At 41.0% G+C, this 25,385-nt stretch overlaps 1 long non-coding RNA gene across 1 annotated transcript in view; it reads right to left on the bottom strand.

Annotated features, from left to right (window-relative positions):
* Nucleotides 1-7,005: 7,005 nt before the first annotated feature.
* The window catches only part of LOC113028173 (uncharacterized), a 101,060-nt gene continuing 82,680 nt past the window's right edge, over nt 7,006-25,385 (bottom strand). Inside the window, exons 2-3 of the long non-coding RNA XR_003273204.1 lie at nt 8,088-8,204; nt 7,006-7,546 (exon numbers count right to left, since the gene is read on the bottom strand). This is a non-coding gene — a long non-coding RNA (uncharacterized LOC113028173). The remainder of the gene's footprint in view (nt 7,547-8,087; nt 8,205-25,385) is intronic.

Here is a 25,385-nt window from a genome sequence, read left to right as displayed (position 1 = left end):
CCATATTTTTAACCTCTTCTCTGTGAGTTATGAGCTGGAATTTAAATAATCTATCATTTAGATACCTGGAGAAGACTGTGCTTTGTTCTCATTTAATATCCCAATTCTTTCACATCAGCACAGAAGAAAAGGTGCCTGCTGATTGTAAGAGGCCTCGCGTTGCCACACATTGTCTCATTTCCTTAGTAGAGAACATTCCTGCCATTACTGAATTGATATGAAACATGCAGAAATAAGTGCACATAAGTTACCCATTCCTCCATCTTTTTACTCGCAAGCATTCGCAGATGTTTTAAAGCCCTCCGTTTTATTTTCAAACAGGTCGTGCTGGGCCAAGGTTTGTCTCGCTGTAAAACTGTTAACGCTGCACTTTTACTGTACTGGCACAGGGCAGCAAGGCAGCACCGAACATCCCCAAAGCTTTGTGATGAGTTTGGGGAAACGGAGAGTTCGGCTTGTAGAGAATGAGAGATAAAGACACAAAGTCACGACTTGACCACATATCTCAGCTTCCTTATGCACTGCTCCCCCCCCTCCCTTGCTCACACCTTTCTACTTTCTGTCATTTACTCAGCATAGGAACTTAACAGGAACTCTTGACAGCACTTCATAGTCGCTGAGGTAGAAAGTTGATTCATGTGTTTAACACAACACAATCGTTTGTAAGAAGTATATTTTTACAATTACGTTTCAAGTATAAATCACGCAGTCCTTAGGATGTCAGTTCTGTTATTGTATCAGGGTGGGTGGAGCCTATTCTAGCTGTCACTGTGTGGGAGAAAGATGCAAATTCTTCTTTTCCTTCAGTTTTGAGTCAGAGCTATATGAATTTCAAAGGAAATGCTATAAATATTTAAAAAATACTGCTATTCCCCAGTTATTTTTTGGCCCAGAAAAAAAGGAGTGATTCTCACACGTGTACTAATTTTAAATCAATAATAGAGAGTCATAAAAATAGAAAAGAAAAAGATAAATAAACAAAAAATGTGTGAATGTGGCTGCACTTTACAGCAAAGTTTTATTCTTTCTTGCCACTAACAATTTATCCCTCCCTCCAGTGAGTCATGAGAGTCCTCTTCTTCTTTATCTGTTGAATGTTTGCTTCATTTGCCCGCTCAGCCCTGCCTTGTTTGAGGGGATTTGAGGGGTGAGATTGCTAATCCCAACTTTGAACATGAATCAGCATCCAGGGGGAAGGCCTCCTGGATTCTCAGCCTCTTTCTTATGATAATGGTCCAATCAGTATGGCCAGAATGATGAAAATGCCAGCCAGCTTATCTCAGTGGGACAGCTTGGCGGAGGTAACGGAGGCCTGTCAGAAAAACAACAAGAACCTGTTTTGAAATAAGGGGGCCTGAGCTCTTATTTCAGCTAGCTGGTTATAGAGACAGCTTTGTGCACGTGCACACATATAGGTTGAGGTAGACTGCATGCAAAGCCTGCTTCGGTCTGATGGCAAAGCGTTTTCATTACCATGAATGCACATTAGGGAAACAAGTGCAAATTCTGTGTGTTTTATGCCAGGCTCACATTTCTGAAATTGTGAACTTCTGACCGTCACCTCTTCCTGTGCTGATCTGTTCTTGAGTCTGATTTCATGATAGGAGTGAACTTTGTGCATGTTTGTCACCAGCCGTGCCAGTCTCACGGGAATGACAACAGGTGCCTTTGGACATCGTCAGCTAGCAGCGCGAGGGTTTATTCATATTGTGGATATGTTCGTCTATGGGAGGTATTACGGTATTTGGCATGGGTGAAATGTGTTAACTACCAGTAAGGTGGAAGGTCTTGCCAGCTGGTGGGGAGTAGAAGATGGGACTCGATGGGAATTGGCTATGTGTCCCTCCCTGTACATGAGAGCTTGAGTTACAGTGAAGGCATTATGCCAGATTATGGGGCTAAGCAGGGGGCACTGTCTGTCTCTCTGCCGGTACTTGGACTGGACTCGGGCTGGACTGGACACACAGCTGTTCCTGTTCCCTCTGCACTAGACACTTGGGCGTCCAGTAAAACTGCAGGCGGGGGTGGCTGTGTGTTTTTTTTTTGTTAATATTTGTTACATTGGACTGCCTGTTCCTGTTTAGGTCGCCCATTTGCTCATGTGCAATTATGAAAAAGGCCCCCTCGTCACCCACTTTTCTACTGTGTGATGAGGGATAGCCTTCTGTGATGTGGTGACTGGAGCTGGTAACAAAGTCTCCCCAGGGCTGTAGCTCTGTAATGAGAGGCTATTATCACTCTAGAATATACTGCACAGGAGATAAGAGAAGCCCTGCCTGCAGCAGCGTTCACTGCTGCTAACCAGGAATAGCCACATGATGCTTGTATCTCCAAATTAAATTCTCATTTGCTTCCTTCTCTCTCACTACCCATTACCTCAAATGTTCCTGGCCAGGCTTTACTTCTCTCTTTTTCCTGTTTGTCTTTATTGCTGTAAAGCATTTTTGCCCAAACAGCTCTTTCTCTCTCTCTAATGCCTCAGGAATGGTGGGGTCCAGGTGGGATTGTGCTTGTCACTGGTGGCAGTGGGAGAGGATAACAAGGATAACAAGCAGAGTGGCACAGTGATTATGAGCCCATCTTCCTGAAATAAAGTTCGCTCCATCAGAGGATAGGAATGGCATGCGCAGTGTGCCAGCGGAGCTCCGAGCCATGAGCTCATTTTGTGTGCGACTGTGGAGCAGAGATGGACACAGTATCCTAAGAAGTGGTGCGTGTGTTGTGTTTGTGACCTTGGGGCCTGCTTGAGTTACATTATGTGTGAAATTTCACTGTGACATCATGTACATAATCATTAGCACAAGGTTGTAATTGAATACAGATATGACATTGTTGTGAAAACTAGCAGTACACTCTAGTTTTATGGACACATACCTATAATAAACCCAAATTGATATCCAAAAGCAGTAAAAGTCTGGTCTGAAAAGTAAACGGAACAAACTTTAAAAGTATTTTCTCTGAATTGTTTTCAAAAAATTCATATCCCTCTTTATTTATAGGCACCAAGAGCAGGAGAATTGCTTCTGTTGACCTGCTGGACAGTATTTGCATATGAGGATATCCCCACTACCAACCGACAGCAGCAATAGTTTTTATTTTATTCAATAAAAAAACCTTAGTAAGTGGATACGCAGGAGGGGAACTCTTTGCACAAGTGCAATGAGCTCAAGTCCTTCATATTCTGTGTGCTTATCAGCTCTGCGCACAAAGCCGGGCCTCAACACTCTGAACTGAAGCGAGGACCCGTGCGGTTATAGAGAAATGAGCAAAAGAAGCAGGAGGAAATGCAGATACACATGCATGCATGCTGTAAATAATACACGCGCATTCTGACAATGGGCTGGATTCACAGTTGGTTAGCCACTTAAATACCAAAGTTAAGTTTCTGGGGAAAGTTACTTGAATTCAGATTTACACTGTGCAGGTGCTTAACTCAGGCTGGCACATTTGGATTATTTAAATTAGCTGCCTGTCCACATCTGTGAGGCTGCCAGGGTTTTTCTGAACTAAGCTTTCCTCTTTCCCATCCTTCTAGTTTATCCCTTGTTAAATAAGCTTGTGTGGATGGATTCGAATGAATTACAAATAAAGACCAAAAGCAAGCTGTATGGTAGTGAAATTAAATGAGTTACAGCAAGAATAAATATAAGCAATAGAATAATGTGAAAACGGAAGCAAGATATGTAATAAAAGTCTGAGTTTTAATGATAAAGGAGTTAAATATGAATACAGTAACAAGACGAAAGAAGACTTGCATTCACATCTCTGCACAATGAGAAATAGCAGATTATGATGAGATGTCTATATGAATATAGCGCAACACGAAAGAATATGACTCCAGTACATTTTACTACATTGTGGTTAGCATCTGGTTAATGAATCCTGGTTCACTGGGTTCATATTGGTGATTCATTGTGTTGGCCCTCATCTGTGCCAAACCTGTAAAAAAATAAAATGCTGTCTCACAGCTTCCTGATTAGACTTTATATAACTTAATATCGGTGGCTGACACATCATAAGAGCTGCCTTAGCGAAGCAGAAAACGCAGGTGCCCCTCTGGCAAGACATACGCCCACACACACATTATGTGTGTGTAATACTGAGAGAGAAGTCCCAAATGGTAATCTGTCACACTCTGCCATGCCCGTCTATATTCAACTAAATGTTGATCAGTGTTCGTCGTGTCAGCTGAGCACATAGATGCTGTGAACATAGATATTCATGCACGCACACACGCACTACTGGTTGTACAGTTACAGTTTGGCCAAAAGTCACTTAAAGCACCCGTCGTCACTTTCATAGCATTTGCGGCCACCTACCACACACGCTGCTGTTGACAAGTTACTGAGACCAAATGGCCCAGCACGACCAGTGCGACCACTGCTTGTCATTTAAAGCACTGACCCCACATTCAGCTGGAGACACCTGGAGGTCTCCCCTCACCAAACCAGAAGAAGACCTGAGACTTTCAGCTTTGTCCAAATTCCAACCAAAATATACAAAAGTAACATTGTGTTTGTCACTGTTTTAGCAATACAGGAGCTCATCAATCATCGATTAGCTCGCATTTTTATTTGTCATGTCAAACAAACATTTGAATTTGCTCTGTTGCACTTCCAAGCTTCCCTTTCTTCCGCCCCTATTAAGAGTCAATTCTCCATGGTGCCACCCTGTTTTGCCACGCTACAGATTGCGCAGTTTGAAGGAAAAGAAAACACTGTGGCTCAGAGCGCCGCAAACAGGTGTAAAAACAAGCAAATGGCAAGGAGGTGGGACAAAAAAACAAAACAAAAATAAAGCTGGCAAGGAGGAAAGGAGGACCAAAGAAAGAGGAAGAGGTAAGGTATGCTATGCTCCAGTTAGGCTGTAGAGTTTTAGTCCGTGGCTCCTACATGTGGCAGAGGCCCCATTAATCATTACTGTTCACTGACAGGACCTCTGCAACTCGCACACACAAGCATGAGCACTCACACGCCCATGCCTCCGCCCCTGCTGACACACGCACACACGGGAATATGCCCTAATTTTACTAAAACATGCCCAATGATCATCTCCACCCACGCGCACATTCATCTCATCAAACTGTCAAGTCATCCGTCTTATACAAAACTCTATCAATCCATCTCTCCATATTTCTACTCCGATAATTGCTGACAACCACTCGTGATTCATCAAATTGGCTTTTTTTCCCCCACTTTGAGAGCTTTTTCAAAAGTACACATTGTCAACATCACACCAAAGAAAATACACTGAGGGTGAAATGCTATATAAACAGTAAGAAATATGCCGGATTACTCAGAACGCACTGTCACAGACCACTGTAACTCATGACGGCTTAAAATAAATCTGACTATAAACCTGAATGCCCTGCAAGAGACTCCTTTAATGGACAAAAGCCTGTTTTATTAGCAATACGTCACACTTTACTCTGACCTGAGCTGTGTCAGGTTTTTTAAAACAGATTTTTTTTTTTAGTTCCATATCGCTTATGAAAGAAAAATCTTTATAAATGAATAACTTGTCAGGTTTGTCGGTGAATCCACAAATTTTAATTAAAGACACACAATATTACAGTTTATATTGCAAGTAATAGTTTTATCCTCAAGTCTTATGTTTCTTTTTCTAAATATTTCCCACTTATGAATAAAATAAAATAACTATAAAATCAAATCAAATATAGAGCTACTTTTTCAAACTGCAATATAACCCCAAGCTATTCATTTTGCCAAAGTGCAATTACTGAAGTCACCACTAGGGGCTATCTACTCCACAGGTTTCCTCTCGTGAAAACAGAAACTCCCCACTCCTTCAGTCAGTACACAGTTCTCATGACAAAAGATTAGACACTGAACACATCGCAGACTGTGTATTAAACCAGCAGTATGCATTAATGGAACAATCAAAGTTTCTGACTCAATGAAAGAATGAAATTTGACAATCATTTTGAAATCTAAGCAAAGCCAACGCATTGATTTTAAATGAATCCATCATGTGCATTTCATCTGCTTTGTATTTCTGCAATCCTTTCACGAGACAAGTCCAACTCTGCAAAAAGTCAAATATGATCAGAACAATTAAGATTAACAAGCTGTGCACACTTTAAGTAGAAGTGCTGAAACATTCACACGGTGTTTGCTGTGGAGATGTGTCACAATTGTAGCAGTGAATGTAAATAATCAAGTTTCGGATGCATGTGAAACAGGTGTGACATATGAAAAACAGAACGTGTATAGCTTTGTTGGTCACAATGTCAGCAAGGAGTGCTGCGTGAATGCATAATAGACTTCAAAGATAACTGCCACTGGCCTGAAAACGGGGAGATAGGAGAGAAAGCCACATAGAAATAATAAAATCAAATAGATCAAAGCGGCGAGTGTAAGCACTTATTGGCAAAAGAAAGGTAGGACAAAAGAGGCGTCACAGAAAGTGCATTAGTGCGTCTGGATACTAAAATAAACACACTTAAGATGAGTGTTTCTTTTGGTTTTTTCTTTGGCAGGATGATGTCAGAGAGGAGGGAAAGCCAGGGCGATGATCATGGCCATTTTTGAAGAACAGAGACATAAAGAGGCAGAGTAATGTTCCTCTGTTTCCACCTTGCTGTGGCAGAAATTAGAGGTAAGGATTAAAAGAAATAACTGGTTCCTGATTCCTACTGTCATCTGCCCCTTCAAAGAGGTCTCAGTGAGAGGAGAAGTAAGCGCTGGGGGGGAGAGGAACTAGAAAATGCCTTGAAGGGATGTCAGTGCTAATTGTTTCCTACTTAGCCAAATCAAATAAGTTACATCTTTGTGGGTTGTTAGATATGAAAGGAACCTGATTAAAGCCTCTTAAGAGCCCGTAGGGGTCACTGGATGCCAGACTACATTTTTTTTTTAACTTTAAGAATTACCAGATGTTTTAATGGCAAATCCCTCTTTGCCTGGCGCTGAAAAGAAATACAGGTATTAATTGATAAATTATAAAAACTTATTAAAACATGAATTTTAGCAGTCAAACATGATGCATGTTTCAGTAATAACTTTATTTTGGTTAGGTTTGTATCAAATGAAAATCCCAAGAGATGATATCAGCAGCATGCATACTACAAGTATGATAGGGTGAAAAATATCAGTTGTGACATGATTATTAATGCAAAGTGTTATCAGGGACTAAAATAGCACTGGCTTTGACTCTGTTTTTATAAATATGATTATTACTGTGACAACAGACGGAGGAAAAAAAAAAAGCAGTGCTTAAAAGCGATCTCTCTTTTTGCCAGTGTTATTACATGTGCAAAAGTCACCATCAAACTGGATTAGGGGAATAGGATTGCGATGCTCGCCTTTGATCTGCCAGATTACAGTAAATCTTCCACGGCACAGAATGAAAAGTCAGCGAGAGAGAGTGAAAAAGAGATGGGAGGGGGAGGAGGGGATTCTGCAGGGGCCCCGATATCCATCCCGTCTCTCGGCTAAGCCGAATTCTTCTTCCTTTGCCTCGTGCTTCCAGGAGATTTGGTGTGGCTGTGATGTCTGAGTCCAAGGAGACACAATCAGGACAGTTGCTAATATGGCAGCCGAGGAGAAAAAAAAAGAAGAAGGGAAGAAAGAAAGTGACAAAGACACTTTTGAATAATGACATCTCTGTTTTTTCAACCTCTATTTTAGATCCATGCAGCCAAACATGCACATGAAGACAGATCACATGCTTCTATGAGCTGATAGCTCGTACTAAAGCAGTCAGCAAAATGACACACTGGCACCACTCCTCCTAAACTCTTTAATCTATGATGTGCTCATTTGATGTAGGGTGGGTGCAACCATTTGCAGTGCTAGCTAACAAATCTAATATATTAGATCCCCAGACTACGTCAGAGCGCAGTTAGATTAGAGCTGCTGTCTGTTTATCTGTGCGGATGAACAAAGCTTGATAATAGCTCTGCTAATTAACTCCAGACTACATAGAAGGAGTTGAGAGCTGTTTCCTGGCTAATCACAAAACAAATATACCCGTTCTCTACAGCATCATCGCCACCTCTATCCTGCTCTTCTCCTCGCCCTGCCATCTAGACAGCATGTTTACTTAGTCAGGATGGTATCTTTTACCAAAGGAGGACGAGACCTTTAGCTCGATCGGCTAATATCTGCTCATCTGTTGAAAACCCCAAGATTCTTCAACAATTGTGGTAATAAATCTCTCTCCGGGGCCAGCTGGGAATCAATCTGAAAGTGTGCAAGTAAGAAGACAGGAAGACAGATAGTGAGAGTGAGGAGGTGAGCATAGAAGAGGAGAATTAGGAAGTTCTAAAGGCGTGAATGACAAAACATTTTATTTTTTATGTTTTTATTGGCAAACAAAGTAAGGACAACCTGGAGACTCTGTTAGTAACTCCTAAATCCTGTGATTGCCAGGCTCCCCTTATTACACATGAGTCAGATGGTCCAATTACAAGCTGCTGAAATTCTGGCGTCACTCTGTTCTCTGAGTAACTACAAAGTACTGGATCACTATCAATGATATTTTGAACATTAGTCATCAAGTCCGGGGAAGTCAGAATGACTGCAGTGTCCATCTTAATAAAAACAGATGCTTTCCCACATCCTTCTGTTAAATTTCCCTCCTTCTTTTACAGCTTTTTATTTAATTTCATTTTAATTTCATTTTGTTTTTGCAACTATCATCTTTATACTTCTTTCCACTTTTTACATGTTGACGTTTCTTCCCCTTTCCCTCTGTTCCTTGTGAGAGTGTGTGCCCAGTGCTCAGGCTCTGGGGTAAATAGCTGGAAAACATTCAGACATTAATCAGACTGTCGCCAGACAGAGCTGACATCACAGGCCTAGCAGGATAAACACCCGCATGCATGGACACAACCGTGTAAACATATAGGACACATACAGACACGGGTAATTTTTTTTTCCTTTCAAGTACAGCCCGACCTTTTTTCTTAGTTTGATAAACAGTCTGGAGTGGGACACTAATTGGCGCACACACTGTACCAGGCAAGTACACAGAGGTGTACACATATACACGTTAGCTAGGATGAATTCACTGCTTGGAGGGGGATAGTAAACAGAGGTGAGCCCATGCTTATGACCTAACAGAGTTTCTAAAAGGAAAACATGAAGCTGGCTGGTTTTGGGATTTATTGCAAATTTGGGCATTTTTGGTTTTACGGATCACTATGTTTTTTCAGTCACCAACTGTAACATTTTGCGGCATCATACTCTAACCTTCCACTTTTTTAGTCACAATGAGGTGGCAGGTCAACTCCAGAGTATATGGTGGACCATAGGCAGCACCTCTCCAAGAGACACATCGTCAGTTGACAAAGTGAAGCATGTGGATTTTAAGAAGCGTGTACAAATAACATCTTCTTCTATATTAATAATTTTTACAGTGACAGTGCAATTTTGTTCTATTGTCTTTATCCAAAGTTTAAATGAGCCCAACGGTTGTGTTAAGACAAACAGGCTTTAATGATTTTTATTTTATCTTTTATGATCGCTGTCTAACTGATCCAGGCAACTTAAAGCTACAGAAAACACCTGAAACTGAAAATGTTTACCCTTCAGCTAATGCCAGCTTAACAATTAACCAGGTAATATATAATGTCTTTATTTAATTTAACAGTAATTTAAGAGTAAAGTACCTATGTTTCTTGAAAAATTGCACTGATCATTGATCTTTGGATGTTGGCTGCCTCTTTTTCCTTGCTCTGTCAAGATAAAGCTGCTTCAGCAGTGTTGAGCTACAGACTTTGGGGAGGTCAATCCATGAGTGACAGTGTGTTTATACATGTATCCAGGTATACTATTACTGTAATGTGTTTTGATCATGTTGAAAAATGAAGTCGCCAATCAGACACTTTCCAGAACTGCTGACTGAAAGCAGCCCCAAACCATGACAGAGCTTCCACCGTGTTTTACTTGACCACTTCTGTACGCAGACAACTATTTGAATTTGGATTCATGACTCCATAAGTTCAGTGTCATCAGCCTTTCTTTCTCTTTCTTAAGAAGGACTTCTTGGCAGCTGCTTTTGCATTGAGACCATTTCTCATGAGGCTTTAGCAAACAGTAGACGACTCATTTGAAGGGCCAGATGCATCTGTCAGCTAGATGTCCATCCCCATTTCTTGAGAAAATGACTGCCAGACACTGTTCACCTGCTGCAGATATATTTTAAACTGCCACTGCTTCTATTATTGTCCACTTCTCCAGTTTCCTATTTTTTTAAGGAAAAGATGGACACCATGCTGTGATATGTCAAGTTTTTGACTAATAGCTTTTTGAGAGTCACGGTGTTTGTGCAAAAATACAGTTTCCTGCCTGCCAAACTGTGTTATCATTATGCATCTTATGCTACAAGCTGCAAGTGACAAAGTGCCTAAAGATAACATTCACCAAGTTTAAATAGTAAGTGCCTGAAAATCGTCAGGTACAAGAAATGGACTGAAAATGAATAAAAGTGTCCAATGTCCAAAGAAAAACTTTAAAAGACCGCTTAAAAAACTTACAAGAAAATCTGGCCTTTTTGAAGCGAAATATAAAGAAATAAGAGGTGGCCCAAGACTTTTGCACATTGTTTTATAAATCATGTATTAGATTCCTATGGGAGTGCCTGATGATCTGCTCTGCAGTCCATTGGTGACTCTAGTTAAATTTTGTATAACTCAAAAGTTATTGTTTTTACACAAACATTAAAAAAAATCGCTTGGCTAAACTTTTACCACCAGTCTCTACATCTTAATCATTCAAAGATCAAAACGTGTTGGCAACCAACAGGTAAAAATACGTTTTTATTTAAAAATTACTGCATGACATCCAAATTTGGATCTCTCTAAATTCTCTAGAATAAACACACATCTGTGACTGAAAGGGAGACCAAAACAGAGATACCCAGACACACAGATGTTATAACAGAGGGTGTCAGACGGTTGATTTTTGTTAAAGGCAGCACTGAACAAAGAAGATTTCGTTGAACCCCCTCCTCCCCGACACATACGTCGAGCTTGGGGATTATTACATATCAGTTATAGAACGGAAGATTGAGGGAGCAGACATGCACCTCGCCTCGCACCTCCCAATCCCCAGCGGATGCAAGATGAGGGGTCCCGCTCTGGAGACAAGGAGCGCTACAGAGCTACAAAGGTTTTGCTATATCCACCCCCCCAGTTCTTTATACACCTATCCAGGCACAAAAACACACAAATACCCCAAGTAAGAACACCAGAATCTAGTATAGCAAACATGAGCTAGTATAAATGCAAAAAAGGTAAAATTCCAGGTAGAGGTAATTCTCTTATTTGTTGGCAATCTGCATAAAATATATAGTTCAGGGTTTAGACATTCAGGTCTGAGAATGTGTAGCTTTGTGTGTGAGAGAACGTGACTGAGGGTGCCGTGTAATGTCTTAAAAGCAGCCTTAAGAAACTGACATAGAGTTAAATATATGCATACTGTAGTGTGTATCATACAGAGGCATGCTAAATGAAGATGACGTGTAGACATTTGTAATTCTCCAGCAGTGTGCCAAACTAAGGAGCGGAAACCACAAAAGCCCTTTCAGTGAGGTGATACACATTTTAGAGTATAATTGCTGAGATACCCGGTACACGGTCCCTAGCTGTAGCTCTCATTCTCAGTGTGTGTTTTCAGATCTGCAATCATTTACTTAGCAGAACAGACATGTCAATTACATGGGAAATACCTTCGGTATGAGAGTACTATCACGTAGTGGATTTGTGGGAATCAAACGTTTTTATTCAATTTGGGTCAATTTTCACCTATTTAAAAAGTAAAATTGCTGTCGTTTCATTTGCTAACTTGTATCCAAATGCTCTACTGAATAGACATTGTACATTACAGTTTATGTTGATATAGGAAATGTATAGAGTTATAGAACTGAAGCATTTTAAATTTTAAAAATAAAACAATCTGGAGTCAAAACTCTAAAAATGTCAGACTTGGTTGATTTGGTTTCATTGTGTGGTAACCGTGTGTGCATTTTGATAACAGCAGTCCTGAGAGGATTTATTTTGTCAGATTACTTCACCTAAGAAAAAAAGAAATCTAAAGACAAACTATACAAGCCAACGGTTGGACGCTGATCTCAATATTACTCCTTTGAATTTTGTGGAACAATAAAAGCTTTCACTGTTCTTCCACAAAAGTAGTGACACAGTGAAAGATGCAGAAAAAATATAAAACAGAAATTTGGCAAATTCTCGTTCGGATTATTTCGTATTAAACTGTGATATTTTTACTTGCCATATTATCAAAGTTGAAGGCACATGGAGTATGCATTTCAACAAATATGTTTTCTGTTGACACTGTTTTGGTTTCTCATCAATATTTGTCAATTCTGTTTGACTTCATTACAACTAGCAATCCCTATAATTTCAACCATACCTGTCAATAAAATATATTCATTACAGCACCTTCGATAAGTGCACGAATTATACAGTTTCAAGGAGAACATGATGAAGTGGTTGCTTGTTCTCTGGGAGTGAGTGATAAAATAGGACATAGATATATTGTGTTGGCAGCCTTTGGGTTTGGGGTTTTAATCCAATGCAGGCGGAACAGCCAGGTCCTCATAAGGGTTCTTTTCATGGAACTGGGAGGCCTAGTGCTTTTCGGGGCCTGGGGTGCAGGGACAAGCCACCCATCCCCCCCTCCCCTTCCTCCTTATACCCCCATCCAGACCCTAGTCATCCTCCTTCCACCCCTTTGTGGGGCTTTTCCACTTTGATTTCATGTTTGCCCATCTCATGGATCTGAGAAGGGGCGAGGAGAGGCATTCCACAAAAGACCCCATGAGACGCTGCCCCCTCCACTTCCTGCACACTCGCTGCACATATACATAATAACCAACATACTCAAACACGCAGTGTCTTATCTATATACGTATAGATAAATATGTGAATGAGCATGCATCACCAGAAATTCATTCGCTTTGCTTTCCACTTCCATCCAATGAGAGAAAAGTTTGTGCCAACTTACTACAAAAGGAGACTTCATTTGGCTTTGTTTTTAGTTTAAATGGTGCTTTGAATGATTGCACTCACGTGCAACTTACTGCTGCACATCTTCAAAAAAAAAAAATATGAAGAACCCTATAACCTCAAACCCGTCACAACTCCCTGGGAGATAATGAACCCAACAGACTACCAAACCATGCAGGGGTCCCCCCAGCTGTTTCTCTCCCTAGCAGACTGCGAACTAGTCCCTGACTGGAGGTCTCAGGGTGTTCCCCTGGGGAGCCCCAGAGTTCTGGGTGTTAGTGTTGCCACTGGGGTTTTATAGACTCCCTACTGAGAGCATCTCCTCAGAACTGACAATGGCAGGCATTTATCCCCAGGGTGACCGTGCTGACCCCCTAAACTCACTCCCCTAAATCCGCTGGCCATGGACTGGCGGCTCCTTTCAGGGAGGCTTTCACAAGGTCGAACAAAGCATCCTGGCCTATAAGCAAGCCTCCTCAGTAATGCATCACTTGCAAACATTGAGTTTAAATACTTGCCTGGAAATAGGTAAGCATGTGTCCTGACATAAATGCAGTAAAACTACCAATCAAGAGATTTAATGATATTTATTAAGTGCCATCGTTGTTACAGAAGTGATGATATAATGACTCTCTAAAATGAGAAAACCTGAGTGGAACAGTCAGCTGTGAGCTACAGTGAATTTGCAAAGACAACAAAAACACCTGCAGTCAATAGAAAACTGCACCGACACATGTGCACAAGGGAATAAATCTCTCAAAGACGGAATAAAAACATTTTCTATTTTCAGCCTCTGCTGCCTTTTCTCATCCTCTCTGCTCTTTTAATTCCTTCACCTTGTTCTCTCCTTTCAAACACATTCCCTCTTTTCAGCCTCACTTCCTTTCCCAGTTTGTATTGTTGTGGTTGTTTCTTCCCCTCATTCCTCCTCTCTCTTTCACTCAGCACTTTTAATTCCACCCCCTATTTTCTCCTATAGAGGTGCCATTTCAATTGGGGGATGTGTTTGTGTGTGTGTTTGTGTGTACGAAATCGTGTGTGTCGGAGTCTGCATTTGTGAAAGCGTCTGTGCGAGATGAGGGAGGGGCCAGAAAGAAAGAGGTTAATATATGTGTGTGTGCATATGCAAGAAACAGAGTGAGCGAGACTAAGATGTTTTTTTGCATGCGTGCCTCAGAGTGTATGTCAGCGCATGCACGCCTTTGTGCATGTGATGGAGATGCAGTAAAGAGGTTTAACCCTCTATTTTAGTTTATGCGCGTATCCTTTTGGGGACCCCTGCCTCAAGGAAGAAGCTTCCTTTTATTCTCTCTTTTTTTTCGCATTCCAATACATCCTATAGACCCTGTTAAATGTGAACAAAATAGGTTGAGTGCTCGACGTGAGTGATAGACGTCTCTGTTATTCAGCTTTTGCATTTGTTACTAAACGCTCCTAATGACTGACATGTTTCAGCTTTCAAAAAGAGAAGCAAATCCATTAGAGAAAAGAACATATAGAGGAAAAAATCTAACGAATTTGATAATGTCGGCAATATTATAAAAGAAAAGACGTCAAGATACCATTCCACATAACTTGATATAGTTTCATTGTGGAGTGTTTTAAATTTCAGAAACCTGATTTCCATTGCTACAAAAAAACAAAAGCCTAGTATTAATAAAAATCAGCAATTGTTAGAATAAAATACCCCGGGGCAGCTTATGTGATTCAAAGCTGTGCGAAAGACAGAACTAAGCAGCTCTCGGATCAGCTATGTGATTTCACACACACACACCAGGTGTATTTCAGTGGTTAGTCATAGATTTGACCTTTAACCTTTAGCATTAGTGCACTGTGACAAGCTAAAAGGAATTTCATTGCAATAAAAAGTTGCACAACAAGGGACATTTGGCTTTTATACTAAAGTAACAGGGAGTAGAGATCAGATCTGGTTTGTTTCAAAAGAGAGAGTCTTCCATTTTTTTCCCACTACTGGTTTCAGAAAGGTTGTTGAGACATAATATGCGGTTAGGTCAGACAAACCACAGTACATGCTACTCTAAACAACACACCACCAGGAAAACTAGCTTCCATATTACACATGACAGTAGGCACATGAGTGGTTGTAAGCAGAAGAATATGGCCCCAAAATGCAGATTTTTGACTGTGGGATGAATAAATTTTACATCCTTGGCAATTTTTTTTGTATTATAATGGCATCAAGATCTATTGCTACTTTGAAATTAGCCATAAACAAACAATGCATATGAAAAATATAGTCTTTATTGACAAAAGCCCTTTCAGGTGTGCAACTGCCCAGATCTAAGCTCTAGGAGTGTCCTGTTTATTGTCCATATGCACTGCTGTGGTTCTGTGCTCTAACCTGACCTGCAATAATGGATACACAAGGGGTCAGCTGTGCATGGAGTGTAGAATATGTGGAGCAGGTTGTTGAGTGAAGTCTCATTGGGTGCTGTAGGACAGAAGGTCTGTGGAGAGTCAAAGGGTTAAATTGGAACAGGTTGGCAAAAAGTGCACACATGCATGTGCCACAGTTGGTACTGAATTGCAGGAGCACAAAGTCAAAAGTGTCGGTCAATACTGACTAAGCATGTGTGGCTGGGTATTACCGCATGGCAAAAGGTCAGGGTTAAAAAGACTTGGCGGTTTAAACCCTGTGAAATCAAAAGTTTGCCTTTAAGGTTTAATCCAGGTTTCCTGCACATGCAAGCATGTGTCTCATATGGCCACAGAGGGTATAGCACGTGTACTATTCCATCAACCCATTTCAAGCATGCCTGTATTTGTGTGGGGAAGTTGAAGAATTTTAATGTTTGAGAAAAAAAGAGGAACCTGGTGGGTAGAGGGAATAGTTCAGCAAATGCACCACAAGGACATGCTGAGCATACAACAAAATGAATTATTTTCATCATTTAAATCAGTAGTGACAGTCGTTTTTTCCCCTCTATGGTCCAAACACGCGTTGATGCAGCAGGCCTCACACAATGGCCCGTGCTGCAGCACATATATCATCAAGTACCTGTTAACAGTGGCCTGGAATCTCACAGAGCTCCTGAGTGGAATTTTTGCATTTACAGTAATTTTCCACATTTCTCTCAACTGCACCACATGTTTCTAACAGAATCCCCAAGATGCTCAAGGTATTCTTATAAAACCATCCACCCTTCATGCCATTGACATTTCACACTAACCAGAAACACAGAGGGTTGGCTCAAATGAGTTCTGAGCCAGTGCCTTTCTGTGCAAAGCTTTCAGTCTTGAGATGTGAGCCAACTTTTGAAAGAACATGTGGGAATGGGTGGAGGATCGTTTGTTTCTATTTCAGTGTCAATCTTCTTAATCTCATGTAAGAACAGAGTCTTCCACCTCTGACTTTTGTGTTTGAAAATGCACAATAATGAGGACCAGTTTCACAAGTGCCAATAAAATGATTATGAAGCTAACTGGACTCTAAAATCTTATCTCATAACATTGTTGATTCTTTAGAGCCTCAAATGGCCACAACAAATCATTTGCAAGCTATAGGCCAAAGCTATTTATTCTAATTAATCCTGTAAAGTATCAGGCTTGACACAGTTGAGATTTATACACAGATTCTGTAGAAGATTCCCATTAGTATGCCTAGCGAGTGTAGTGTTGCAGAGACCTGTCAATGCATGGTTGATGTTAACTAAAGTAAAACAAAGCACCGGTGTGAAAACTTATATTCTGTGTCCAGCGTTTTTGAGCTAATTTTTCAGGCTTTTTCTTGGAGACCATGCTTGATAAGATAGCTGCATATTGGTGATTTGTTTGCATCCTAAAGGGTTCACATCCAGATTAAACAGAGGAACATATATTATCCTGATCTGTTTGTTCATTTAGAGACTTTATTAAAACACATTATTTCAGTGCCTCATCCTGCTTTTGGTGTTGATTTGGTATTCCAGCAAATGTGCAGGCAATCAGATGACTGGAACAACGGCACAAGTTCTAAAACGTTTAGATATCACCCAACCAAACTGAACAACAGTAAATCAGTTTTCCCATCGTGCACTCCCATTTTAACCAAAGGACATCTCTTAGTGAGGTTTCTAACCATTAGATCAGTTTTCTCATTGTTACTGTTAGCAGGGCTCATCCTGGGCCCAGTAGGCCTCAGGGCAATAATCTGGAAGAAACCCTGGCATGCATGAATCACTGACAGCTGTCATTTAATAGCCACTGATTTTGGTTATTTTGTGTGGAAATATTGCAAAAACACAATGCATGACTGATGCATGACACTCCTCTATCCTTGAAGTTGGATGGATGGGAATGTAAGTAAACTTCACTCTTGTCCCCTTGTGAATTCACATTTTCCCTGTGGCAATGGCACCCATGCGCATGCACACAGAATTAGACAGTCACTCTCTCTCTCTCTCTCTCACACACACACACACACACCATGAAGGTTAGGGACTTTTTTTAGACATACTAATAACAGACTAACACTCTACACTCTGATCTTCAAAGCAGCTGAAGAGCAGAAGAGAATGCGGCCACTGAAAAGCCCACTGAGGGAGATTTTGGCACATTCGAACTCACTTAGCCTGTAAATGAACACTTTAATATTAACAATTCACAGTAAAGCTGCATGCAGTGTTAGGCTACAGCCAAATGACTTTGGCAAACATGAAGTCTGAGTGAGGGGAGTGAATTTACAAGCAAAGAACGCAATAAATAAAAACAGCTTTTACTGTGTCTTTTTAAAAGCTCATAAAAAAGAAGTTTCCTTTCCTAATTTTGAAGTGTGAACTTAATAGATTTACAGCTTTTGAAACCGTACTGGATGCTTTATTGCTTATCTTAAAGTGGTTTGCAGACTAATTTTCAAAAACGTGGATCTGAAAACAAATTTCAAACAGTGGAGTGAGTGTTTCATGGTTTACTGTTGCTGCCAAGCAGAAAAATTGCAATCCTTTCAGAAACTACTCTGTAGCATTCCTGGATGTTAACAAAACTTCATTGCCAGTTTATTCAGCTATGGGGAATGGTAGTACTCATTTAGCCTGAACCGAGCTCCAGATTGTTTACAACTGACATTATAAAGCTGTCTTCAATGTCAGTCTCACATTTCATATGCCATAGCAGATGATATAAATGCAACTGGAGCATCCCAAGTATTTTGGCAAGGCTGTATTTCCTTCAGGAAACAATGTCCGAACAAGCCCAGCTGCCACTCATGTGCCTGGGGTTTCCAGCGGGCCTGAAGGGGCAAAATCACTCAGAATACAAGAGCTTGATATGGGAGGATATACAGGAAATTATATAACATCATCAAATCTTTGACATTGTTCTAGATAAGTGCTTTAGACAGAAACAAAAATATATGACAGACTTGAAATGGTAAGACTTGAAAGACGGAAGGTCACAGAAGCAATGCCTAAAACTTCTGGATGGTGACTGAATCCATGCAAGTTGATCTATATGGATCAGTTCTCTCAGATACAAAATCATTATTATAAAATGTGTGCTTGTCACTTACCATGGTGGAGGTTATTCTTGCAGGATGAGCTGTTGGGTTTTTGGTTATGACACCCAACTCCACTGGCTTCCCATCCACTCCAGATATATATTTCAGGTTCTTGGTTCTCACTTAAAGTTCTCTGAATGGTCGAGCATCAGCATGCATCAAATAACTTTTGTTCTGTATGTCCCTAGCAGGTCCCGAAGGTCCTGTGACCAAGGCCTGTTGGCTGTGCACTGTACATCGCTGAAAACTAAAGGTGACAGAGCCTTCTCAACAGTAGCACCAGAACTCTGGAACTCTCTCCCCTTTAGTTTGAGGTCTGCAGACTCTGTTGAGCCGAATACTTACCTTTTTACAATTGCTTTCAATGAACTATTTTAATGTGCTGATGTGAAATGATATTTTTTGACTTATTTTGTTCAGCACAGTTTTACTTACATCCATAATGTAAGTAAAAGTGCTTTGAAATTTGTAATCTACAAGAAATCCATCATCTCATGTCTCAGTTACGCAGGCCTATAGACTCATCAGTGACCCTTTGACAACCGCCGGTTGCTAGAGAAAAATGTGTATTCCCTGACTGGATGGTTGAGTAGTTACTGGTGCTGACATTAGGTTAAAGTGTCGCACAAGTTTGCAAAGTTGGCATGAAAAATATAAATTTGTTTGCAAACACTTGCTAACTGCCGCCAAGACAGTGGAACTATAAAAAGTGTGATACACTTTCCCCTATGAAGTCAAAGTTATACTTTTGAAATGTGTTGGCTGCAGAAATAAGACATCTTTTATACTGAAGGTGAACCCATTTCACCCGATGACAGTCAGCAACCACTCACCAACCAGTCAGGGAGTACAGCAACCTGTGGAAACCCGCCTGTGAGACTGAAGCTTTAATTGGCTGTCATATTGCTTAATAGTAGTGGTGCAATGGATTGCGGTTGATCCGTAATCCAAACCGATCCCACTCCACGGTTCGGGACGCATGTGATCCGAAGATTCGAAAAAGAAGGAAAAAAAGTATGTGTATGGTGCGCAATGTCAGTCTGTCAAGCGATAGTTATGGCCAGCGCTGGCGGTCCAAGTGGAGGAACAGAGAAGTTTGCTGCATTTAAGCAGCCCTTTGCTGCCCAATCCAACCGGGCTAAAGCTATTACAAAAGCTACTGGGGTGTTTAGGGGGGAAGCCGTATTCCCTTGTGCAAAACAAGGGGTTTAAACTATGATGAAGGTGCTTGAGCCACGCTATGATATCCCTTTGCGCGTCCACTTCAGTGACAAGAATGTACCCAGGCATGTATGAGCAGGAAAAGTTTAAAGTTATGGCTGAACTGTCCCTGGCATCTTCTGAAAGCTACGTGACCGTGACCGCTCATTATATCACAGCGGAGTGGTAGATACAAAGCCCTGTACTGCCCTATATTGCACCTTAATTTGTTTTTATATAATTACGTGGAATGGGTCTTGAGTTGAATGTTTTAAGAGGCAAAAAATACCTAAATAAGTTCACAAGTAAATGTTAAAATTTTGTCTTTTTTTCTTCTTTTGCTGATCTGAAAATTGATCCGATCCGTGACTTAAAGCCGTGATCTGATCTGAACCGTGAGATTTTTGATCCGTTGCACCATTACTTAATAGCCACTGCTTGGACAAAAAAGTTGCTGATGAGAGCACACACACGTGGGCACAAAGGCATTAGGTTGCCATTAAGTAAAGTAATGAGTCGTGCAGTTCTGGCAAATGCCTTTAAATCTGGATCAGGGTGAGTGTCCACTGCAGCTTCAGTCATGTCTGTTCCTGAATACCTCACTGCATCAACACTAAAATAAAAAAATAAATAAAAATCACAAACACAGCCTGTTTCCCAGAGGCAAAACAACCCATGCATTAACCACGGCTTAATTTCCCCTGCAACATTTATCGAGGAAACATGTGGGCCTAACAGAGATCTAGTTCGTTGATTACAGATTATTTCAGCGAACAACATCCTTCGATTCCAAGAGAAAGAATCTGTGAGTCATAAAAGGTGATAAAAGGCAAACAATAACAACCGGTGCCTGAAAACACAAACAATACATGGGAAGCTCTTTGTTCCCTGCAGGTTCCCTGTGCTAATGCAATAAAGTGCTCATTCGAGGCGAGCCATTTTGGAATCCTAACAGATTGGGATGTCAATAATGACTTTCAGCTTAATTTTGAGGCAGATCAAGTGAAACTGCTGAATCTGATTTCTGGGTGAGAATTTGATAGGAGGGCTAGCTGGGAGCATAAAACCACACTGGGTTTTAACCGCAGGCAGCTTTCAAGGAGCAAAACAGCAGAAGACACACAGCCTCAAAAGAAATCCTTGAGTACCAGCATCAATTACCACTATTAATGCACACATTACCCAGGCCCTCATTCTTTTTCTATGTGTGCTTCCTTGCACTCATACTAGTCGGGTGCACCCCAGGCTACACAGGAGAGTGTGTGTGTGTCTGTGCATGTGTGAGGAGAGAGAATATGCGTTTACTCCTGTATACTCGTGCCCATTTGTGTGTGTGTGTTGCTGGGTAATATATCATCTCAGCCTGAATAGACCCCCAAGCCAGAAGTTAATGAAGTGAAATGAGACTTATTAGCCAAAAACCTTTAAAGTCACTGACAGGCAACGTGGAGACATAAAGACAGCCTGAAATTATTAATGACAGTTGAAACATAGGTGCGTGAAGGGACTGAGAACAGAGGGGTAGCCCACAAAATTTGCATTCTGTTGAAGGAAAAACAGATTAAAAAAATTAAGAAACCCAAACTTGAATGTGTCATTCCCTTAAAATTTTGCTCTCTTGCCAGGAAAAATATAAAAGTTCCAACATTTAATAATGCTCGTGAGTGTACCTCCATGATTTTAAAGCAAAGATTTACACTTGACCCTTATATGCTCTGCAGTGGATTCACAGAGCAGTTGAAACCATGTGATCCACAGGGTGCACAGTTCTCAATGGCTTTATTTTTTAGGTGAATGCGCGGCCTGGACAAGCCAAGTCAGGTAATGATCAGTCTAATTGGACAGGAATGACTACCTATCAGGCTGATTGCTGCCACTACTCATCATGCAATAGCAGCTCAGCAGGGGACCAGCTCTGTCTGACATGCAGCACATGACTACAGCTGTTGAAGGGGCGGCAGCGCCTGCTGCCAGGGGCTGTTCTGAGGTCAGCCAGCGAACAGTGGTGCATTTCTCATCACTGTCAGAGATTTGGAAACGGTCCTCACACTTTGGGCGAGGAAGCCCCTTGACCAAGAAACCAATGTGCCAGACTTGTGACAGTCTGTCGATCAAAATGACTGGAGAGATGTTTGTGTAATTTATGTTCTCTTGTTAGAGACTTTGAAGGCTCACATGTAGCACAAGTGTTTCTGCTGTTGCCCCACTCGCTGAAGGCTAACAACAGATAGCAACAGATGTAGTTAAATTAAAAGATTGGGTTTCGCCTCCACTTCTCCACATATGCCACGATAGATCCAGTTCTTCAAAGATGCTTTGAAGCCTGATACATGTAGATGCCTTTGAAAGATCACAAAAAAGCAAAAGTGGTCACATTGGATCGTGATAACCCAACACTGTTTGTTGCTCCCTCTTTAGTTGTGACCTTGGGTTGACCCCACTGGTGTTTACTTAAGAAGCCATGAAGACTGAGTCACTTGTTTTGCTGAAGGCCAAAGACCTGAAGACCCAAAAGTACCTGGCAGCACCATATGCTAGTTAGCGTATGTTAACACTGTTGGTCGTGGTTTGCTTCATGAAGTCATGAATTGCTCAAATGGAAATTAAACTTGACAGCATCGTACTTCTGATCAGAGGGGACACTGACGTAATGACCCATTCTAAACAAAGACAACTGTGTCAGAGAATTACAAAGTTTGGATTAGCTATGAGCTGCATCAGTTACGGTTAGCCTTTAAGAGAACAACATTCAGTTTAGCAATTAAGAGGTAGGATGGCCTTGATTTGGATTTGCTGGATGTAGCATTTTTCTCGCCCTTTCACTTTATATAAATCAGAAAACATGTTTAGTAATTGAATAAAGACTTTATGGCCTGTTATTTCTATTAAATGCAGGGAATGCATTAAAGATTGTGTGCAATATTTCCCTGCTCCATCTCTTCACATCTGCAGCTCTCTCAGACAGTAAAACCTACATTTTTGCACACAGCCTATTACAATAAATGATTCAGCTGCACTCACAACTAACTTCCTTAGATGCAAAATTTTGACTGAGATCTGACCTAGATTCAGGTCAGTCCTTCATTCTCCATTTCCCTCTCAAAATCTTCAGGAAGTAGAAGGGGCGATGTAAGCTAGGTGAAATGCAGTGTTTGTCGACTCACAAAACTACACGAGGCGAAGTGAAGAGTTGCCAGGAGGTAAGAATTGTATGATCAGAGCTGAATGGGAATATATGGATGGTGTGGTTCATCTGCTGGTCAGACTTAGCCCACAGTCATAAAAGCTTCTCTTTGATCATCTCACATTGTGGACTTAACTCTAAATCAGAGCTCTGGGACGCTTTGCCAGTGGTTAAAAACATCCAAATAGTTATTTTCTGTGTTCAGTTCCAGCTGTACTTTGTACTTGGGTATTATTCGACCTACTAGCATGCTGGAAGACTTTTGGTGTGATTTATCTTTATACAATTTGCAGTTATATCACAACATCAGAGCAGTTAGAAGGAAGAAACAATTAAGTGGTGTTGCTGATACCTATCCTTTAATCAGCAAGCCACCTATCTAAATTTCATTGAAGCTTTGTTGGTTTTTGCTACTCGGTTATAAACTGACAGTAACGACTAATCTTAAAACTTTAAAAGTTATGCTGAATCGACTTGGACAACTTTTTAATGCTACAAAGCAAACATGACAGTCTCTGCTATCTTCAGCCTGCAAGGTCAGCAGTGCTGCTTCCAAACAGAAGATGGTTTCACACAATCACACCTTCCTCTAATGCTTGCCACTGCAAACTGTCTTACACTTATCAGAGAAGGCAGAAAGCAACAGAAGAAAGGACCTTTTAATGTCCGGTTGCGGGTCCATTTTTATGACTGTGTCGTCTCCGTCTCTCAGGCTTACTGCTGTCTACAGAGCAAATAGTGTGGTTGTCTGGATTTGGGTGGCAAAGGATTTGCTGTGGATGTGTGTGCTTGCTGGAAATGCGTGATAACTCATATAATTAAGGTTAATTCCAGTGCACTGGTTAATTAACAAGAGAAGGAACAGATTACTTTACTGATGCTGAAACAATCAATGGACAACGCAATCGAAAGTAAATTAATCAACAATGTTTTAGTAACACTTAACTCATTAAAGTCATTTATAAAGCAAATAGTGCATGCTCAAAGCTCTTTGGATCCAGCTTTAAAAAATATAATGAATATAATGAAATGACTCTATTAGTTGTTGAAAAACAAATGAGCACGCTGGAAAAAAAACCCACACATTTAGGTTATTGAGCTGATTCATCAAAACAAGAGATTTTTTTTTTTTACTTTTAAAGCCTAACAAAACTGTGACTGTGGTGATGTTCTTGAGTTTTCAAGGGCAGGATTAGAAAGTAAAAACAAAAACAGTTAAATGTCAAAATGCCCTTGCAGACATGGGACGAATGAATAGTGGAGTCTGTTTCGGTCAGTGCATGCTTATGGGAGCATAGAAAAGGAAAAATGGTTGGTAGTCTGAAGACCTCTGGGACCAGGGACGCTGGAGATAAGCCACCTAGTATCAGCACCCGTAAGTCTGTCTGAGCGTCTTCATGTCAAACCACTAGGGTCCCCTGTACTGATAACCCCTAACAGGAAAAGAGCCTTTTATGTTGCCTGACTGAGCCTTTTACTATACCACACACACTCACACACACAGAGGGAGAGAGACAGACACACACACGCACGTGTTCATGCCATTTTATCCAAGAATAGAGGAAATTCACACCATGAATTCAATCACCACTGATTACTATTCCTAGAAGACACACAGGCTGACTGGATGAATTTGTAAAGAAAAAGAGCATACAAATAGGCAAGAGTATCTCAGTGGTGTGAAACAGCAGCTTTGAGGGATTGTGGCCCTGAGGCTGCAGGTCAAAGTTCTCCTGAGGTCAGCTGCAGCAAAATTGACTAGCGACAGAGAAAGGGAGGGAGAGCAGGAATCAGGGGCGATTGAGAATGATCGAGAGAGACAGGGAGACAAGCTCCAGAGCCACTGATACAGCTCCCAGGTCTCTTTGATCTATTACAGCGAGCTTCCTGAAGTAAACACAGGCTAATTGTCTGGGTCAGGTTGAGATGCTTATCTGCCTTTGCGTGTCTGTTACCTGCAGTGATCCGATACGTTTCTTCAGCAATCCAGAAGAGGCCAAGATTGTCAGACCAAATCAGATTCCTGGTGGTACTAATGGAAACACCCAACATTTCACTGCTTCAATCCACCATTCACCATTAAATGCATCAGCAAGTCTAGGCCAGCTTTGACCCTACACGTATCCATCGACCTTTTAATCCATCAAGCGTGCCTCAGAATTAATACAAAACTGATAAAGAACAAGTTAGAGAGGCTTTTAAAGCTCTTTGTAAGTCTGCCAGTAACTTATCTTTTAATTGTCTGGTTACTTTGTTTATTAAAGTGTGCTTTGTTCCTGAAGTTTTAATTTCACTTTAGAATCAAGCTTTTCTTCCACTGTGCTAGTACTTCTGCTTTTCAGGGCTATCCAATTTTGTTTAAACGTGTTTTATATGTATGTCCTATCCATCAGTGGGATGGTGCATCTTGGTCCACATGAGGTCTTTTGCCAATAGTGAACAGAGAAGAAAAGGGCCACGAAAATGAAGACAGATAGAAAATTAAGGCAGAAAGAGGAAGGCATGCATTTTCAGAG

Source organism: Astatotilapia calliptera, chromosome 8, assembly GCF_900246225.1.
Source record: "Astatotilapia calliptera chromosome 8, fAstCal1.2, whole genome shotgun sequence".
Taxonomy (NCBI): Eukaryota; Metazoa; Chordata; class Actinopteri; order Cichliformes; family Cichlidae; genus Astatotilapia; species Astatotilapia calliptera.
The sequence above is the reverse complement of the archived record's forward strand: the minus strand, read 5'-3'. Positions and strand labels throughout refer to the sequence as shown.